The sequence below is a fragment of the Enhydra lutris genome, unplaced genomic scaffold (assembly GCF_002288905.1).
Source record: "Enhydra lutris kenyoni isolate GAN:26980312 unplaced genomic scaffold, ASM228890v2 scaffoldscaffold14, whole genome shotgun sequence".
Taxonomy (NCBI): domain Eukaryota; kingdom Metazoa; phylum Chordata; class Mammalia; order Carnivora; family Mustelidae; genus Enhydra; species Enhydra lutris.
The window spans coordinates 13,558,663-13,573,028 of record NW_019154098.1 but is presented as its reverse complement, the minus strand read 5'-3'; the positions used below and the strand labels follow the sequence as shown (position 1 = coordinate 13,573,028).

The 14,366-nt window shown below is 53.1% G+C and overlaps 1 long non-coding RNA gene across 2 annotated transcripts in view; it reads left to right on the top strand.

The window, feature by feature from the left end:
• Positions 1 to 14,366, top strand: part of LOC111146782 — a 223,925-nt gene that overhangs the window by 68,638 nt on the left and 140,921 nt on the right. The gene's annotated exons all lie outside the window — the stretch shown is intronic.

The following is a 14,366-nucleotide window of genomic DNA, read 5'->3' as shown; positions in this document are numbered from 1 at the left end:
ACGGCCGGGCTCACGGGCCAGTCTCCGGGCACCAGACCACAAGTGCCCTGAAGGCGGGGGCTGACGGCCGGGCTCACGGGCCAGTCTCCGGGCACCAGACCACAAGTGCCCTGAAGGCGGGGGTCTGGAAGACAGAGTATAGTGTCTCCTGCTGCAGAAAGGGCATGGAGGCGTGATGGAGAGTGAATGAAGACATTGAGAATAAATAGGGAAAGTGTGCGTGGCTCTGTGCTTAGAGCGAGAAACATACTGTTGAGAGTTGTCAGGCGGCTGGTGGAGCCAGAAGGCCTGGGTTGGGTGCTCTGCCCTGTACCTGCCGTGTGACTCAGGCCAGGTGACTGCTGCATGCCTCTCCCTTTCTCTCTTCAGTAGAGGGGATGTGTCATCATTCTTTGCAGGGCTGGTATCAAGGATCACAGAATAGATGCTTGTGTTTGGCACACAGCAGACCCTTGCACGTGGCAGCGTCACTGTGGCTCGGGGAGAGGCTTCTGGAGTGGGTGGGTATTGTGTGGGCCGTGAACGAGAGTCAGGTGGGATGTGCTGGCTGGTTGGCATGGACGGTTGATCACAGATCACAGGCCCTGGAGCCCTTGGGAGGGCCGAGTGGCAAGGCAATAGCAGACAAGGGAAAGGAGCCTTGTGTCCACGTGAGGGAAGGAGCAGCCAGACTTGAACTTGGCCACAAGGGCCCGTGGAAGTTCTGCAGTTGGCAAGCAGAAGGACTGGCTCCCCACCCCACCACCCCTGTCCCAACTTGGCAGCTATGACATTGGTGACAGAGAGATGTTGCCTTGGCACTGGGCTCCCCATAGGACAATGGCAGCTCAAACTACCCATGTCCCGGTACAGGTCACCTGGGACCACCTGGGGTGGCTGCCAAGACCACAGTGAAGTGGGGCCTGGGGTTCGATTCTGCCTGAGTTCGCAGTTCCACTCTTGCCCAGTGGCACTTTGCAGCGAGGCTTTCCTCAATCTCCTGGTGGAAATACTGTCCCTCTGGTCTCTCTCCACAGGTTTAAATCAGAGCGCCTAGATGTGATGTGGTGTTCACTTACACAGGTTGTCTGATTGCGTGTCTTTCTCCCCCACCCTGGAAAGCTGCCTCTTCTGAGGTTAGGAAATGGGTTTGTCTTGCCCTGGAGGCATGTTATTTATTGTATCTCGCTTGATCAGATCACAGGGTGACTCTCAGTGGTTTTATTTCGGTGTTCCTGAAGAGGTCAGACAGAGGGAAGCACTCTCTTTTTGAGCATCTGTATAACTTCATCAGCCAATGGTCCTGCTGAGGGGCAGTGGTGTGCGCACTGCACAGCTGAGAGCTGGGAGGTTTGGTGGGGCTGCGTAACTCACCCGACGTTCACTGAGCAGGAAGCCAGGAGCTTTATGCTGAATCACGCCAGTTCAGCAGAAGAGTAAAGGCTATTCCTTTGAGGTCTTTAGAAGGACATGTGTGTGTGTGCATGTATGTGTGTGTGTGTGTGCGTGCGCGCATGTGTGCTCACGTGTGTGTGTGTGTGTGTGTAGCACTGCCTGCTGAGGAATGCTCCTGGGCTCCTCGGCACTGGGTACCCTCTTTGTCCTCCGGGAGACACAGACTTTCAGGAAGAACTCACTCCTGTGTGAGGAGGCAGGATTTTGGGGGGCTGGGATTTCGGTCCAGCCCCTGGAAGCCTACGGCCTGTGAGGCGCTTGTGCCCCTGGGTAGGTGGGGATTTGCAGCCCCCTATGATGGGTGTGCTGCCCACCATACCATGGACAAACACGATGGGGAGGGGACTCCTCTGAGGGGGCTGGTGAAGGTCTGGGAGCACTCTGAGGACGGGGAGGCTTGGCTGGGCTTGCAGGGGTGATCAGGCCAGTCCGGGGACCCGAGGGCCTCTGCTGGAAGAGTGAGTTGGGAACACCAAGGCACAGCACTGCCCCAGGCCTCTTGCCCCCCTTGCTCTTTTCCCTGTCCCTCCCGCTGTGGCAGCTGTGCCCCCACTTATCACATGACCCAGAACCCCGCTTCTCTTTTTATCGGTTGCTCCCCAGAACAAACCCATTGTGGTGGTCTGGGTTATCTCCTGCTCTTCCTGGGAAGACAAGGGTGGGCTCTGCATCAGAAGACACAGAATGGTCCTGGTCAGGAATAAGACTCCGCTGGGTCCCTCCTTTCTGGCCGCTGAGTCCCTGCCCCACACCTGCAGGCTTGTACCCTATGGACAGTGACAGAGAAATTACCACCATTTCGTAAGCCACACATGTGACCGACACTATTCCATTCTAAGGCCAGAACACACCTGTGGGGTAAGCACGGTTAGTCTGATGTTTTCCTCTTGATGTAGCTGGAGCGCAGAAAGGCAGAGCAGGTATTTGAACAAGCACAAGGCAGGATTTGAACAGTTCTCTTGGAAGCCAAAGCCACGAGTCCTCCCTGCCTGGAGCTGAGGGACCCATTTCTGCTTCCTTCTTGGTCCCTGGTGAGGACGGTGTGATCTCGGGCAGGTTACCTCTCTAATCTGGGCCTTCATATCCCTGACTAGTAGGGAAACCACCTGCTTTCTAAGTCTGGACACTTGCGAGTGAAAGCTACGTGCTAACACTTGGTCTGGGAGGGCAGGTGCAAACTGCGGTTGCTGGGCAGACTAGACCCAGTGTTCCTTGGTCTTATCAGTTAGATGGTGGACAGTGCTGCTGGTCCTGCTGGTCCTGGTCCTGGTGCTGGTACCACTGCTGGTGAATTGGTGCTATTTCCTGCATCTGCAGCAGCCCCTCCACATCCTCCTTTGCAGCCACATGGACAGCTTGCATTTCCGCGTGGGGCACATGAGCTTGGCCTCATCTCCTTATCTCACAAGTCCATCTTTATCTGCTTGGAGGAGCCTGTGTCTCGTCAAGCTCTGTTACCCCAGACTCTGCTAGCGCAGGCCTGACCCTCTGTTTGTTTATTTTCACGGGAATCCGTGGTGGTGGACAGTACATACAGTCATCCTGGGGCTCGGGGTGCAGTGCCACTGTCCCACCGACACAGACACCCCAAGCCAGCGTTTCTAGAGATGGCTTATTGCCCTAGACCTACCAACAGGGGAGCCCGGGTCCCCTGGAGTCTACACAGGCTAGGCTGAGGGAAGGGCTGCGACTCATTCTCCAGACTGGGTCTGGAGCCCAGGCTTCTCAATGAACAGCCATGGGACTGCATCGTGGCTGGTGCTTATTAATGTCTGGAAATGTGCCTGCTTAACCTTCCAATCCAGCGAGATGGGTGTGGTGCCCCTTTTCTATATGAAGAAACTGAGGCTCAGAGAGATCCAGAGAGCTTCCCAACTTATCACTTATCTCTGGAGAGAGTGGAGAAGCTGGTACCTGCTCTCCAGTCTGTTAGCCTTCCGCCTCCCTTCGCCTGCTGGAACATTGGTTCTCAGTGTGCGGGGGGGTGTGCAAAGTGCCTGTAGGTTATTGAGGGACAGGCTGAGTTTAAAAAAAAAATTGTTTTATATTTACCTTCTCTTGAATTAGGAAAAGATCACAACACAGGAGACCGGTTGTTTGTGCAGCTGTCACAGCTTAGGACTTAGATATTTGAGATAAAAAAAGAAAAAAGCCAATTTTGCAAAGATATTGAGGTGACCACAGCAAGTAAACACAGCCCTCCTGAAGAGGGCCAAATTGGAGGGCAGTCCCCTCTGCTGTTTGTGCTCCTTCGGCTGCACGGCTCTAGCCACGTTCCCAGAGAACGTGTCTCTCTGCCCCGGACGCAACGGGTCTACACCCTGCTTCGTGTCGGAACACGTCTGCACCCTCGTTCACCGCGATCCTCCTGAAATACAGAGGATGCACGGCGCAGGGACCACACGGCTCATTCCGAAGCTAGGTGGGAAAACAGAATTGCAGAACCATGACACTTCATGATCCCGTAATTCTGCTTGAATTGACGGCAGCCCCTGATCATGGCCCAGGCAACGTATTGTATTTATTGAGCACCCAGAGTTTTCCAGTCACCTCCTGGATCACTGTCTGAGGTTGAATTATGAAAGAGTAAATATTCCGCCTATGAAGTCAAGTGGTGACTCATTCACTCATTCTTTTTCACTCATTTCTCCTTGGTAAATAGAGGATAATGTTACCTAGCCCGTGGGTTCCTTGTGAGAATTACATAAGAGAACATATTGAAGGGCTTAATTCAGGGCCTGACATGTAATAAGCGCACAGGGAATACCAGCTATGTTTAAATAAAGTGTTGAAATGGAATTAGAAGATCAGAACTTGTAGGCATACAGAAATAAAGAGCATTGAGGATGAGCGAGTTACTAAAATTTAGTATGAAATTCTGCTCTTTCTAGTTAGCCCAACACACTGGGTAGGTTATATTTGTCTGCGTATGTCAAGGGTTGGCAGACTTTTCTGTGAAGGGCTGGGTAGTAAATGTTTTTGGCTTTTCAGGACACAGAGTTCTGTCACCATTAGTCAGTTCTGCCTCTGCGTCTGGAAAGCAGGCATAGCCAGTAGGTAAATAAACGGGCATGGCTGTGTTCCAATAAAACTTTATTTATAAGAACCGACCATAGGCCCATAGGCTGTAGTTTGCACTTCGGTCTAAATGAGGGAAACCTGTCTGCTGTTGAAAAAGAACAACTTCTGGATTATAAACATTGAGAAAAATTTATGACAAGATGTAGTTTTTTTTTTTTTTTTTTTTTAGATTTTATTTTTAAGTAATCTCTACACCCAACGTGTTGGGCTTACAACGTCGAGTCGAGATCAAGATCTGCACGCTCTACCAGCTGAGCCCCAGGAGGTGGTCTTTATAGGAAGCTTGTTAGACAGGGTAGGGATGGTGATTTTGTTGGGGTTGTATAGAAGATGCAGAAGACCTTGACATTGCTAGTTCTTTTACCACGGATTTGGCAAACATTTATTGAGGCCTTGCTATGTCTCCACCTTTGATGTGGATCCCTAATGCATCCTAAAGGTGCATGCGTTTTGGTGGTGGGACTGCCTTAGCAAGGCAGTGCTGCAGGGAGGTCAGCTTAGACCTTTTTTTGGTGTCCTTTGCAATCTCCAGTTCCTGAATTACACACAAGCCTTAATGCTAATTTAAGTGGCCTGCCTGAGCTCCAGGCGCTAGCTACGGAGCAGCCTACCTCGCAGTGAGGGCTCCAGGATGAGGAGGGAGTGTCAGATGAGATCCTTGCGCTCTTAGAGTGATACCTGCAATTACTGGGAGAATGTGGTCTTTAGAGCAAAACACAACCAGGTTTTGAAGCTTTGCCGTTCCATAGCTGTGTGATCTAGTTCTGGTTCCTAAACCTCTCTGAACCTCACTTTCTTTATCTGCAAAGTGGGAACCATGGCACTGCTGAGTCTCTAGTTCTTAACTCAGTGTGGTCAGCTAGTGATTACTCTCTAAATGTTAGTTCCTCCCTGTGGGGGCCTGGTGGCTGCTGGCCTCACCTGTCCCTTATCCCAGGAAACCGGGTCCTGGCTTTTTAAGCTGGAGCCTGTGGCTGTGAGGATTTCAGCTCCGTCTCCCTGGTGAGTGTTCGGGGCTTGAGAAAACACTGGCCTGAGGAATTCCGAAGTTAATGAAGGGAGCGGATTCCAGAAGGGTCTCTGCTTGACCTCCCACACTTTCCCCAATCCCCTGTCATCCCTGAGCAAGTTTGGAGGCAATCAAAGGATTGTAGCAGCTCCATAAAGCAGCTCTCACGTGATGGGGCACGACTGTGGCCTTGGCCACGGGGAGTCTGGGCCAGGGTGGTTGACTTTGAGTCTCTTCCCTGTGGGGCCTGGTTAACCTGAGAAGGGCATTGGAGCCACCAGGGTGGGCAAGGCAGGCCATCATGGGAGAAGGAGAGCATATTTGAAAAAGTTGAGGGGATAATTCTCAGCTATAAAGGTGGGGAGAGGGACTAAGGGCCTGTGTGAGAAATTTGAAAGACGCAGATGCCTTTATTTATTTATTTTTTAAGGATTTTATATATGTATTTGACAGAGGGAGAGAGCACAAGCAGGGGGAGAGGCAGGCAGAGGCAGAGAGGGAAGCAGGCTCCCCGCCGAGGAAGGAGCCGGATGTGGACTCTATCCCAGGCCCAAAGATCATGACCTGAGCCAAAGGCAGATGCTTAACCGCCTGAGCCGCCCAGGCGCCCTGACTCAGGTGCCTTTAAAAAAAGAAAAAGAAAGAAAGAAAGAAAGAAAGAAAGAAAGAAAGAAAGAAAGAAAGAAAGAAGGAAAGAAAGGAAAGAAAGAAAGAAAGAAAAGAAAGAAAGCAAGCAAGCAAGCAAGCAAGCTTTTGCTATGATTCTGACTTCAGGACTAACCGGATGAAGGGGGTGGGTCCTTGTTGCCTGATACAGTTTGCAGAGGCATTCTCCCTTTCCGGCTAATGGAAACTTCAGGGGAAAGGCTTTGGAACCCAGAATGGGGCGGGGAAATTGCTGTCATTGAAGGGCCACAGTGGCTGGGGCTGGTCTGTGCCCAGCTCCATCTATGTCTGTGGCCCCCGGGACTCAGGGTGGCGGGTGCGGACCTGCCAGGAGCTGCGTGGCATCTGCTCCAGTCTGCCCTGGCTGCTCTCTGGTGGGTGGGCGCTGGGGAGGCTTTGTCCCCTTCCTTTGTCTGCTCAAATTGCCTGGTTTTGCAGGACAGCGGCTGGGGGTGGGGGTCTTTCCCTATCAGCTATGTGTCTGCCCTATCTGCCGCCATCTATGACTCCCCACAGGGTGGGGCTTCTGGGGAGAGGGGGTCAACTCTACCTGATTACTAGGAACTGCCCTGACCCTTCCCTCCCCCATGGAGGCTTATCTGGCTCCAACCAGAGCAGCTGCTCTGGTGAGCTTTCTGAGTCCCTCAGAAGTAGGGACAGGGTTTAGCAGGCTACGTAAACAAATAAACATCAACCAGAACAAACCCCCAGCTTTCCACTCACCCAGGAGCCCTGGAAACTGTGCTGCATTTTCAGAGAACGTGATGATGCTCATCATAAAAAGAATTTTCCCGATGGAGAACTGCTCTAAAGAGGTTGCCCAGGAAACGCTAGAAAGTCAAGGACCATGTGTGTCTTGGGGCTTCCTGGCTGTGTGACCTTGGATGGGACACTTGGTCTTTGTGGACCTTAGTTTCCTCCTCCTGTAGCTGGTTCTTGTGAAAATTACAAGACCTGAGATGTTAAGCCTGGCTGGTTATGACTCCCAGACTCTGAACCTGAACTTACGTCAGATTTGCCAGTTGGGTCCCTTTTGTGACTGTCCTGTTTCCACTTGTTGAGTCATCTCAGGTGGTTCCTGGGACTTTTCTGAGGCTCTAACTTCTAGTCCTTCAATGTGGTGGTGGTCTGTGGCTCTTGTCCCTCATCTGCTTGCTGAAAGGACCAAATGAGTTCTCTAAAGTGCCCAAGAGCCGGCCCATGTGGCTGTTGGACTGTGTGATGGCTGAGCCTGATCTCTTGACAGTGGAGTCTAGAGGCGGCATAGGTGGCGGGTTCAAGCACATTCCTCAAGGTTAAGACCAGGCAGCCAGAGAAGTGTGTCTGGGACGTGCGTCCCTCAGAAGCCGTGCCAGGAGGCTGGACACACTGTGAGTGCTGCCGGCTCTGCTGTCCTCTGCTTCCCGCATCATTCAGACTGACTTGCCAGGCTCTAGAATCTGCTCGGTGGGGGTGTTGTCCTTTGCATGCCATCCAGATCTGAGACACAAAGTGAAAAGCTGCAGAGGGTCATTTAACAGACTCCCCCATTCCTACTCCAGGACGAACCGGGGTTAAATGAGGGGGCCTGTGTGATTCAGATCATTGCTTCTGAAGAAATAAGAATAATTTAGAGATACAGTGGAAGCCTGTGGGCTCTCTTCTCTCCTTGCAGCTCCTTCCCTTCCCTTCCCAGAAGTACCACTCTTCTGAAGGCGGGCTGTGGTCCGTCGTGGCTCACCCTTTTCTTACAGATCCGTCTGGAGACCTTTTCTGGCACCCGTTCTCCTGTTTGCCGACTCCTGTGGTGGTGGCCTTGTGTAGGCACGTGGTCATGGCACTCTGCTCTGTTTAGTCTGTTCTGTTTGGATGCCGCTGCTGCCGCTGCTGCTGCTGCTGTTTGCTCCGCCTGGTGGGTTTTGGGTCGTTAACAGGTTTTTGCTACTGTAAACAGTGCTGGGGGACACTTCTTTGCACAAACCTCCCAGTGCACTTGCGGGTGTCCCCAGGGCTTGATGCACAGGAATGCATGCTTTCTGCCTCATCAGGGGAAGCCCTGCTGCCGTCCAGCTGGGATCCTCCACTTGCTGGGGGCTGGGAGGTGTCTCTCTGTGAGCTGGAGAGCTCTTCGAGTGATGCTCGCCCCTGCTCCGTGTCTGTGTCCAGTCGATAGTGCATGGTACCAGCGTCCGCTCATTACTTGTTGAACGGGGTGAGTTCTGGAAGGAGATGAGATTGGCATGGAGGGCAGGACCAGGGTTAGGGCGTAGAGGAGGCCCTGCCACGGCTGCCCTCTGCCAAAGAGAGGTCAGTGGAGAGAAAAACAGATGGGGGTGGTGGAGAAAAAGGCACTGAGAGTGCGCTGAAAGCCAGGGGTGGCAGGACCAGGCTGGGTATCACGAGGCTGGCTCCTGGGGGGCTGGCCAAGGCCATGTCCGTGCAGGCGGGTCCCCACCATGGGGGACACGGGTATCCCCGTGACCGTCGTAGGAGCCAGTCTCAGCCAGGAATGGGGCTTCCAGCAAAGCCTGTGTCTCAGAAGCAGTAAAGGAGAGCAGGAGGCCAGGCTGCGGCAGGGGCGTTTGTGGACCGTGTGGGGAAGAGAGTGTCGGAAGGAAGATCCGTGCCGTGGAAAAGCTGAGAGAAACGAAAGGGTGAGGGAGGATCAGACACAAGGTTTGAGGCTTTTTTCCCTCCCCTTTTTTGAATGATTAGGAATGGAAAATTAGGATTTAGTACGGGGAAAATAATGTGTATACTGCGAGATAGCCCGTTTTCTTCTTAAACCTTTTCTCTGATGGTAAAACTAATAAAGGTCTTTGGGGAAAATATAGAATATAGAGAAGGGCAGTGCTCACGAGGCTCCACTGGGAGCACCCCCTGCTAGGACTCGGGTGACCCCACACCATGGCTGTTCTGGGGTGTTCCTGCAGTCAGCACTGGGAGCCCCATCTCCCAGCACTTGATGGCACCCTGCTATCCCTGACCTGAGGGGTTACCATGCCCTCCCTCTCCTGCTTTGTTGTTGGCTGCCCACGCCTTCCGCCTGCAGGCATCACTGTCTCTACTGGGGATGGGGTGCAGGCCACCACGCGGTGCCCAGGGGTGAGGGCCAGGGGGAGCCACATCCGGAGAAGAGAACGCGTCCAGGGTGCATATTTTTAAGTGTCTGGAGGGGTGGCCCTTCCTAACAGCCAGGTAAGGTCTTCCCATTTGATTCGTCTTTGTCACACACCTAGTACATGCAGGGCCCTGTGCTGAGAAGTCCAGGCCCTGTGGGTTCGTTGAGTACGTGTTTGCTTCCATTGGGTGGCTTTCATGGCTTCACGTTATTTAGTCACTCTAGCAGCACCGGGAGGCTGTTGCTGTCACTCCTGTTCTGCAGGTGAGGAGTGGAAGTGCCGGGTTACCTGACACTGTGGTCTAAGTCTCCTGGGTCACAGAGTGCAGTAGCTTCAGGGGGTCTGGTGCTAGTCTTGGCCCTTTTGTTTGTTGGATGGATGACCTTGGGCAAGTTACTTAACTTCCCTTGACCTCTGTTTTCAAATCTGTAAAATGGGGTCACCATAGCTCTTCTGTTGAGGTGAATGTTTGTGTCTTCCTCACACGTTTATGTCGAAGCCCTAAGCCTCAAGGATGGCATTCAGAGTGGGGCCTTTGGGAGGTGATCCAGCTCACAGGAGGTCATGAGGGTGCCCCCCACCTCCCCACCTGCGATGGGACCAGTGTCTTTGAAAACAGGAAGACAGATCTCTGTTTCTTTGTATGCTTTCACACCAAGGGGAGACCCATGAGCAGCGAGAAGGTGGCTACCCACCAGCCAAGAAGCCAGCCCTCACCAAGGACAGAATCTGCTGGCACTCTAGCCTCCAGAACCGTGAGAAGTAATGGTCGGTGGTTGAAGCCCCTGACTGCGGCATATTGTTATAGTAATCTCAGCTGCCTTAAGTCAGCCTTTTGGTTTAAATGAGATGCTACATGAAGCCTTCAGCATGGCACCATCACCTACCAAGTGTTGGATGAAGCTTGGGTGCATTGGGCACCCTGGTCTTTCCAGGTGACCCCACGGGGATTCAGAGCCAGTCAGGAACTGGCTGACCGTCAGTCAGTTTACGGCAGGTCTTGGGATAAGCCTGGTCCTTCTTCCCTGCCCGGCAAGCGATGCCTGTGTGGACCGACCATGTGTTATGGGCATTCTTGCAAAAAGTCTCGAGAGCCAGAGTGAGATAGGAAGAAACTGGCCAGCTGCTGTCTGCAGGCTGAATGAAGCCCTTCCTGGGGTTGCACTAGCTCTCCAGGTAGCACTGAAAGAAACACCTCCCACTGGCTTTGAGGTTCTCAGCTGACACTGCATTTTGCATTCAGAGAGCACTGGCTTCTTGCATTTTCCTGAGGACAAATAATGTTTCGATAGCAGAAAAGGTAAAGGGGACATTTAGGCTTGGGCAGGGCAGGCTGTCCCCCTTTGGTGTGATGAATGGGTAAGATATGGCTTAGGGATGCTCCTGATGTCCTGTGTTCTCAGATGTTGGGGTGAGAGGGGCATCAGCAGCTAAGGGGAAGCTTTGACTGCCCGGAGAAGTCTGTGTTCTCATGATGCGTCCATGGCCTAATGTTTGAGTCTTATTTCTGTCCATTCTGTGCAATGGCAAGGGCTTGGGTGCAGGATCGAAGAGGGTGTGGATATATGGACGTTGGTGGCATGGTGCTTGTATATTAATTACCCTTTATTGAATGCTTTTATGCTCCAAGACTTAAATAAAGCTTCCAGCAACCCCAAGAGGTAAATGCTGGGTGACTCTCACCTCACTGGTGTGAAAACAGAGCCTCAGAACAGTTTTAGGCTCCGGGCTCGTAAGTTCTAACCTGGGATTCTGAGTTTCCCTGCGACTCCTGACCTCGCTTCCCAGGCTGCCTGCTCCCTACCCCAGAAACATCACGACCTATCACGCGAGATGCCAGGCCTCTGGTCCCAAATGGACACAGGGGCCCTATGGGAGGCTGGATCTTCCCACCTGATGGAATTGACACTAGCCTGCTACACTAACAGTCCTGTTGTCCTGAAGGGACCCCAGAGGTCAACTGCTCTGTTGGGGTGGGTGTGATGGAGATAGGAAGCTACACCCCACTGCATTGGTTTGCTGGTGGACAGGGGCCTGGTGGCCATCAGGGAGGCAGGCAGGGCTGGTGAGCAGGAAAAAACCTACGGACAATGCTGACCGCATTGTGGATGGAGTCGGGTTATTACACGGAGGCTCAGATGACCAGATCTGGGTCAGTAAGACTGGGCTGCAGAAAGAGAAATGGGGAATCTTTATATTTTCCCACAAAGTCCTCGGCACTTTAAAGGACCCTGTTTTCTTGGTTACCCTTCTAGGGATGGTGGATGTGGGGTCCCAGCCAGAGATCTGTGGCGGCGGCAAGGAAGGAAGCAGTGGTGGGGCTGGGATGGGGAAGGGGCAGCGGCTGAGGGAAGGGAGGAACAGGAGAGGAGGGTGCACAGTCCATACCCAGCTTCTTCCTGGTTTAACTTTCTCCCCAGCAGTGAACAAGGGGCTGATTCACGTGGCAAGAGTGGCCTCCCTCAGCCTGGAGTTGGGTTCCTGTGCCTTCCAGTGACTCGGGAGGGAATTCCATCACGCATCATTCATGCCGTTCTCAATCTTCATTTTGTGGCTGCCTCATCTTTCTGGAATTTGCCTTTTTTCTTTTTCTGGGTCACGTGTGGAGGCATCATATGGTAGGACTCCAGGAAGCACAGCCCAGCCTCGGTCTTCATGTGCGGTCGTCTCCAGGCGTCCCAGGCCTCGTGTTCTGTTGGCCGGCCTTCGCCGTGTTGGCCGGGTGACTTGTGCACGTGCCAGTGTTCCTGTCGTCTCCGGGGCTCCGCACCTGCTTCTCCATCCACCCCCACCCCTGGGGGGACCTCTGGTTCAATACTCCAGGACCTTCAGATTGGAACTCTCGGGACAGCCGGCTTCCTGGCCTGCTTCTCTGGATGGAAGAGTCCCCCGAGGTCTCTGGACCTGGGGGTGTGGCAGTGGGGCCGCTGTCACTGGAGGTGAAGCATGGCACCATCAAGTGGGGAGAGGGGATGGACATCCTGATAGGGTGCTTTCTGCCGTTTCCAGTCCCCACCGACCTTGACTTTAGACCCAGCCTCCTCTGGCTCCCCCCGCAGGGCTTGTTGCCCCTTCCCCCTCGCTCACAGGCATTTACCTGCTCTGCTCCAGCGTGCTCCTGCCGCATGGGTCTGTCTTTCCCGTGGGCCTAGAAGCTTCTCTGGTGGGAGGACCAGGTTTGGGCTCACCTTGTATTTCAAAGCCCTTAGTGTGGGGCCAGCCCATGTGTGGTGCTGGAGGGACTCTCAAGAGACTGGTTGAGACTTTTCCGAATTAAAGGGGATGGGGTCACACAGGCCACTTTCCCCCTTAATAGATTGGCTGCTGTTTATCGTTCTGATAATCAATGGGTATATATGGATGTCTGCTGTGTTCTCAAGGAAGCTACTTGAATGGCATACCTGTCCCTCCCTAAATTGGGTAAAACAGCAGGAAAACAGTCTAATACAGTGTTTCAGATGATGTGTCTCAGCGTGAGGAGGCCTGAGTTTGCATCATGGCTTTGTTGCCGACGAGCATGTAACCCGAGACCAGATACTTCTCTGAGCCTCAGTGTCCCTAGCTGCAGAATGGGAGTAAATAAAGCTAGCGTTCACATCTGGAGAAGATTTTAATGAGCTAGTACATGCATAATGTTGAGCACGTGTGGGAAGCTCTCTGGAGGGAGACCCATGGGCCACTGTTTTTCCTTTAAAAGCTAGGTGGACGCGATGCACCTCTACAAACTGCAGCTCTGCTTGTGGGGGGTGGGGAGCTCAGTGCGGTCCTTAGTGGGCATGGTGGTGCAGTGCAGGGCATGGGGTCCTGGGATGCGGAGGCTTGCGTGCTGGAAAACTGGACCATGGGCAGCCCCTGCAGAGACGCTGGGATGAGAGAGGGAACCAGGACTCCCCTCTGGGAGGCAGTAACCAGCCTCCAGGAGCGGAGGGTGGTGAGGAAAATGTTGGGCCTCAGGCTTCTGGAACCAGACAGAAGCAGGGCACTCGTGCTCGTGTTCTTCAAGGATTGTTTGTACGTCAGCCCTGCAGGTGCTGCAGTGGGCACCGTGGCCAAGATTCGGTGTGTGCCTGCGGTGCCAGAGTGGGTGTCAGTTTTTCTGATGAGGCCTGGGGAGAGGCTGTGCGTGCGGGGGTAAGCCGCCAGGTGCTGGGGGTGAGGTGCAGGGGTGGGCCCAGGCACACTGTGCTCAGGCTTACACTTGCCCTAGGTCAACCCTGCCACAGTTAGGGCAGGAAGAACAGTTGGCAGGGTGCTTAGTTAGGCAGGCTCCACCCTCGACTCAGGAGAGGAGGATTGGGGTGCCGGGGGTTGGGAGTAGGTGTGCATGAAATGGGGGTGGTGGTGGTGAAAATGTGCACCAGGAGGGGATGCTTTTGAAGCTTGTTTTTGTTCTGAAAGAATTGACTTGCTTTCTGTTTCCTGGGCCACTTATTTTTGGTGTCTGCATCTGCAAACTGGGGATAAGAAACTCTGGGGCAGGTGTGAAATCCTGAGCAGAAATGGTTGAGCTTGTAGGAATGTGGCAGAGAATGCTAAAGCCTCCCTCTTTCTGAACTGTCTTCGTTCGCTGGGAAATCGCTATCAGACAGACATCTGCAAAGCCCGCACTAGTTGGATCAGTGAAGTCAAATGACTGGCTGATGTAATAATTAGATTAGTAGCTAATAGTCATAGCCGACATTCATCTAGTGGTTAAGTCCTGGCCATCTGTTCTAGAACTTAATTCCTGAAGTCATCCTAGGAGATGCAGTGCTGTCATTAGCCCTATTTTACAAGCAAGGAAAACAGGATCAGAGAGGTTGAGTGTAATATCTGAGGTCACACAGCTAAGTGGCTGCTCTGGTATTCCAGCCCCAGCAGTCTCACTCCAGAGCCTGTGCTGTTAACCACCGAGGGTTCTGGGAAGAGATAGGGGTACAGACTTTTCTTCAGCGTCCCACAGGTTACCACTGCCAGGGGATTATGCTCAGAGTCTGGGGTAGGCTGAACCCTGGACACCCATCTCTCTTCCACCTGATCTGAACCATCGGTGGCACAGGGAGGCTGAACAGGCAGGAACCCCAGAAGTAGGTGAC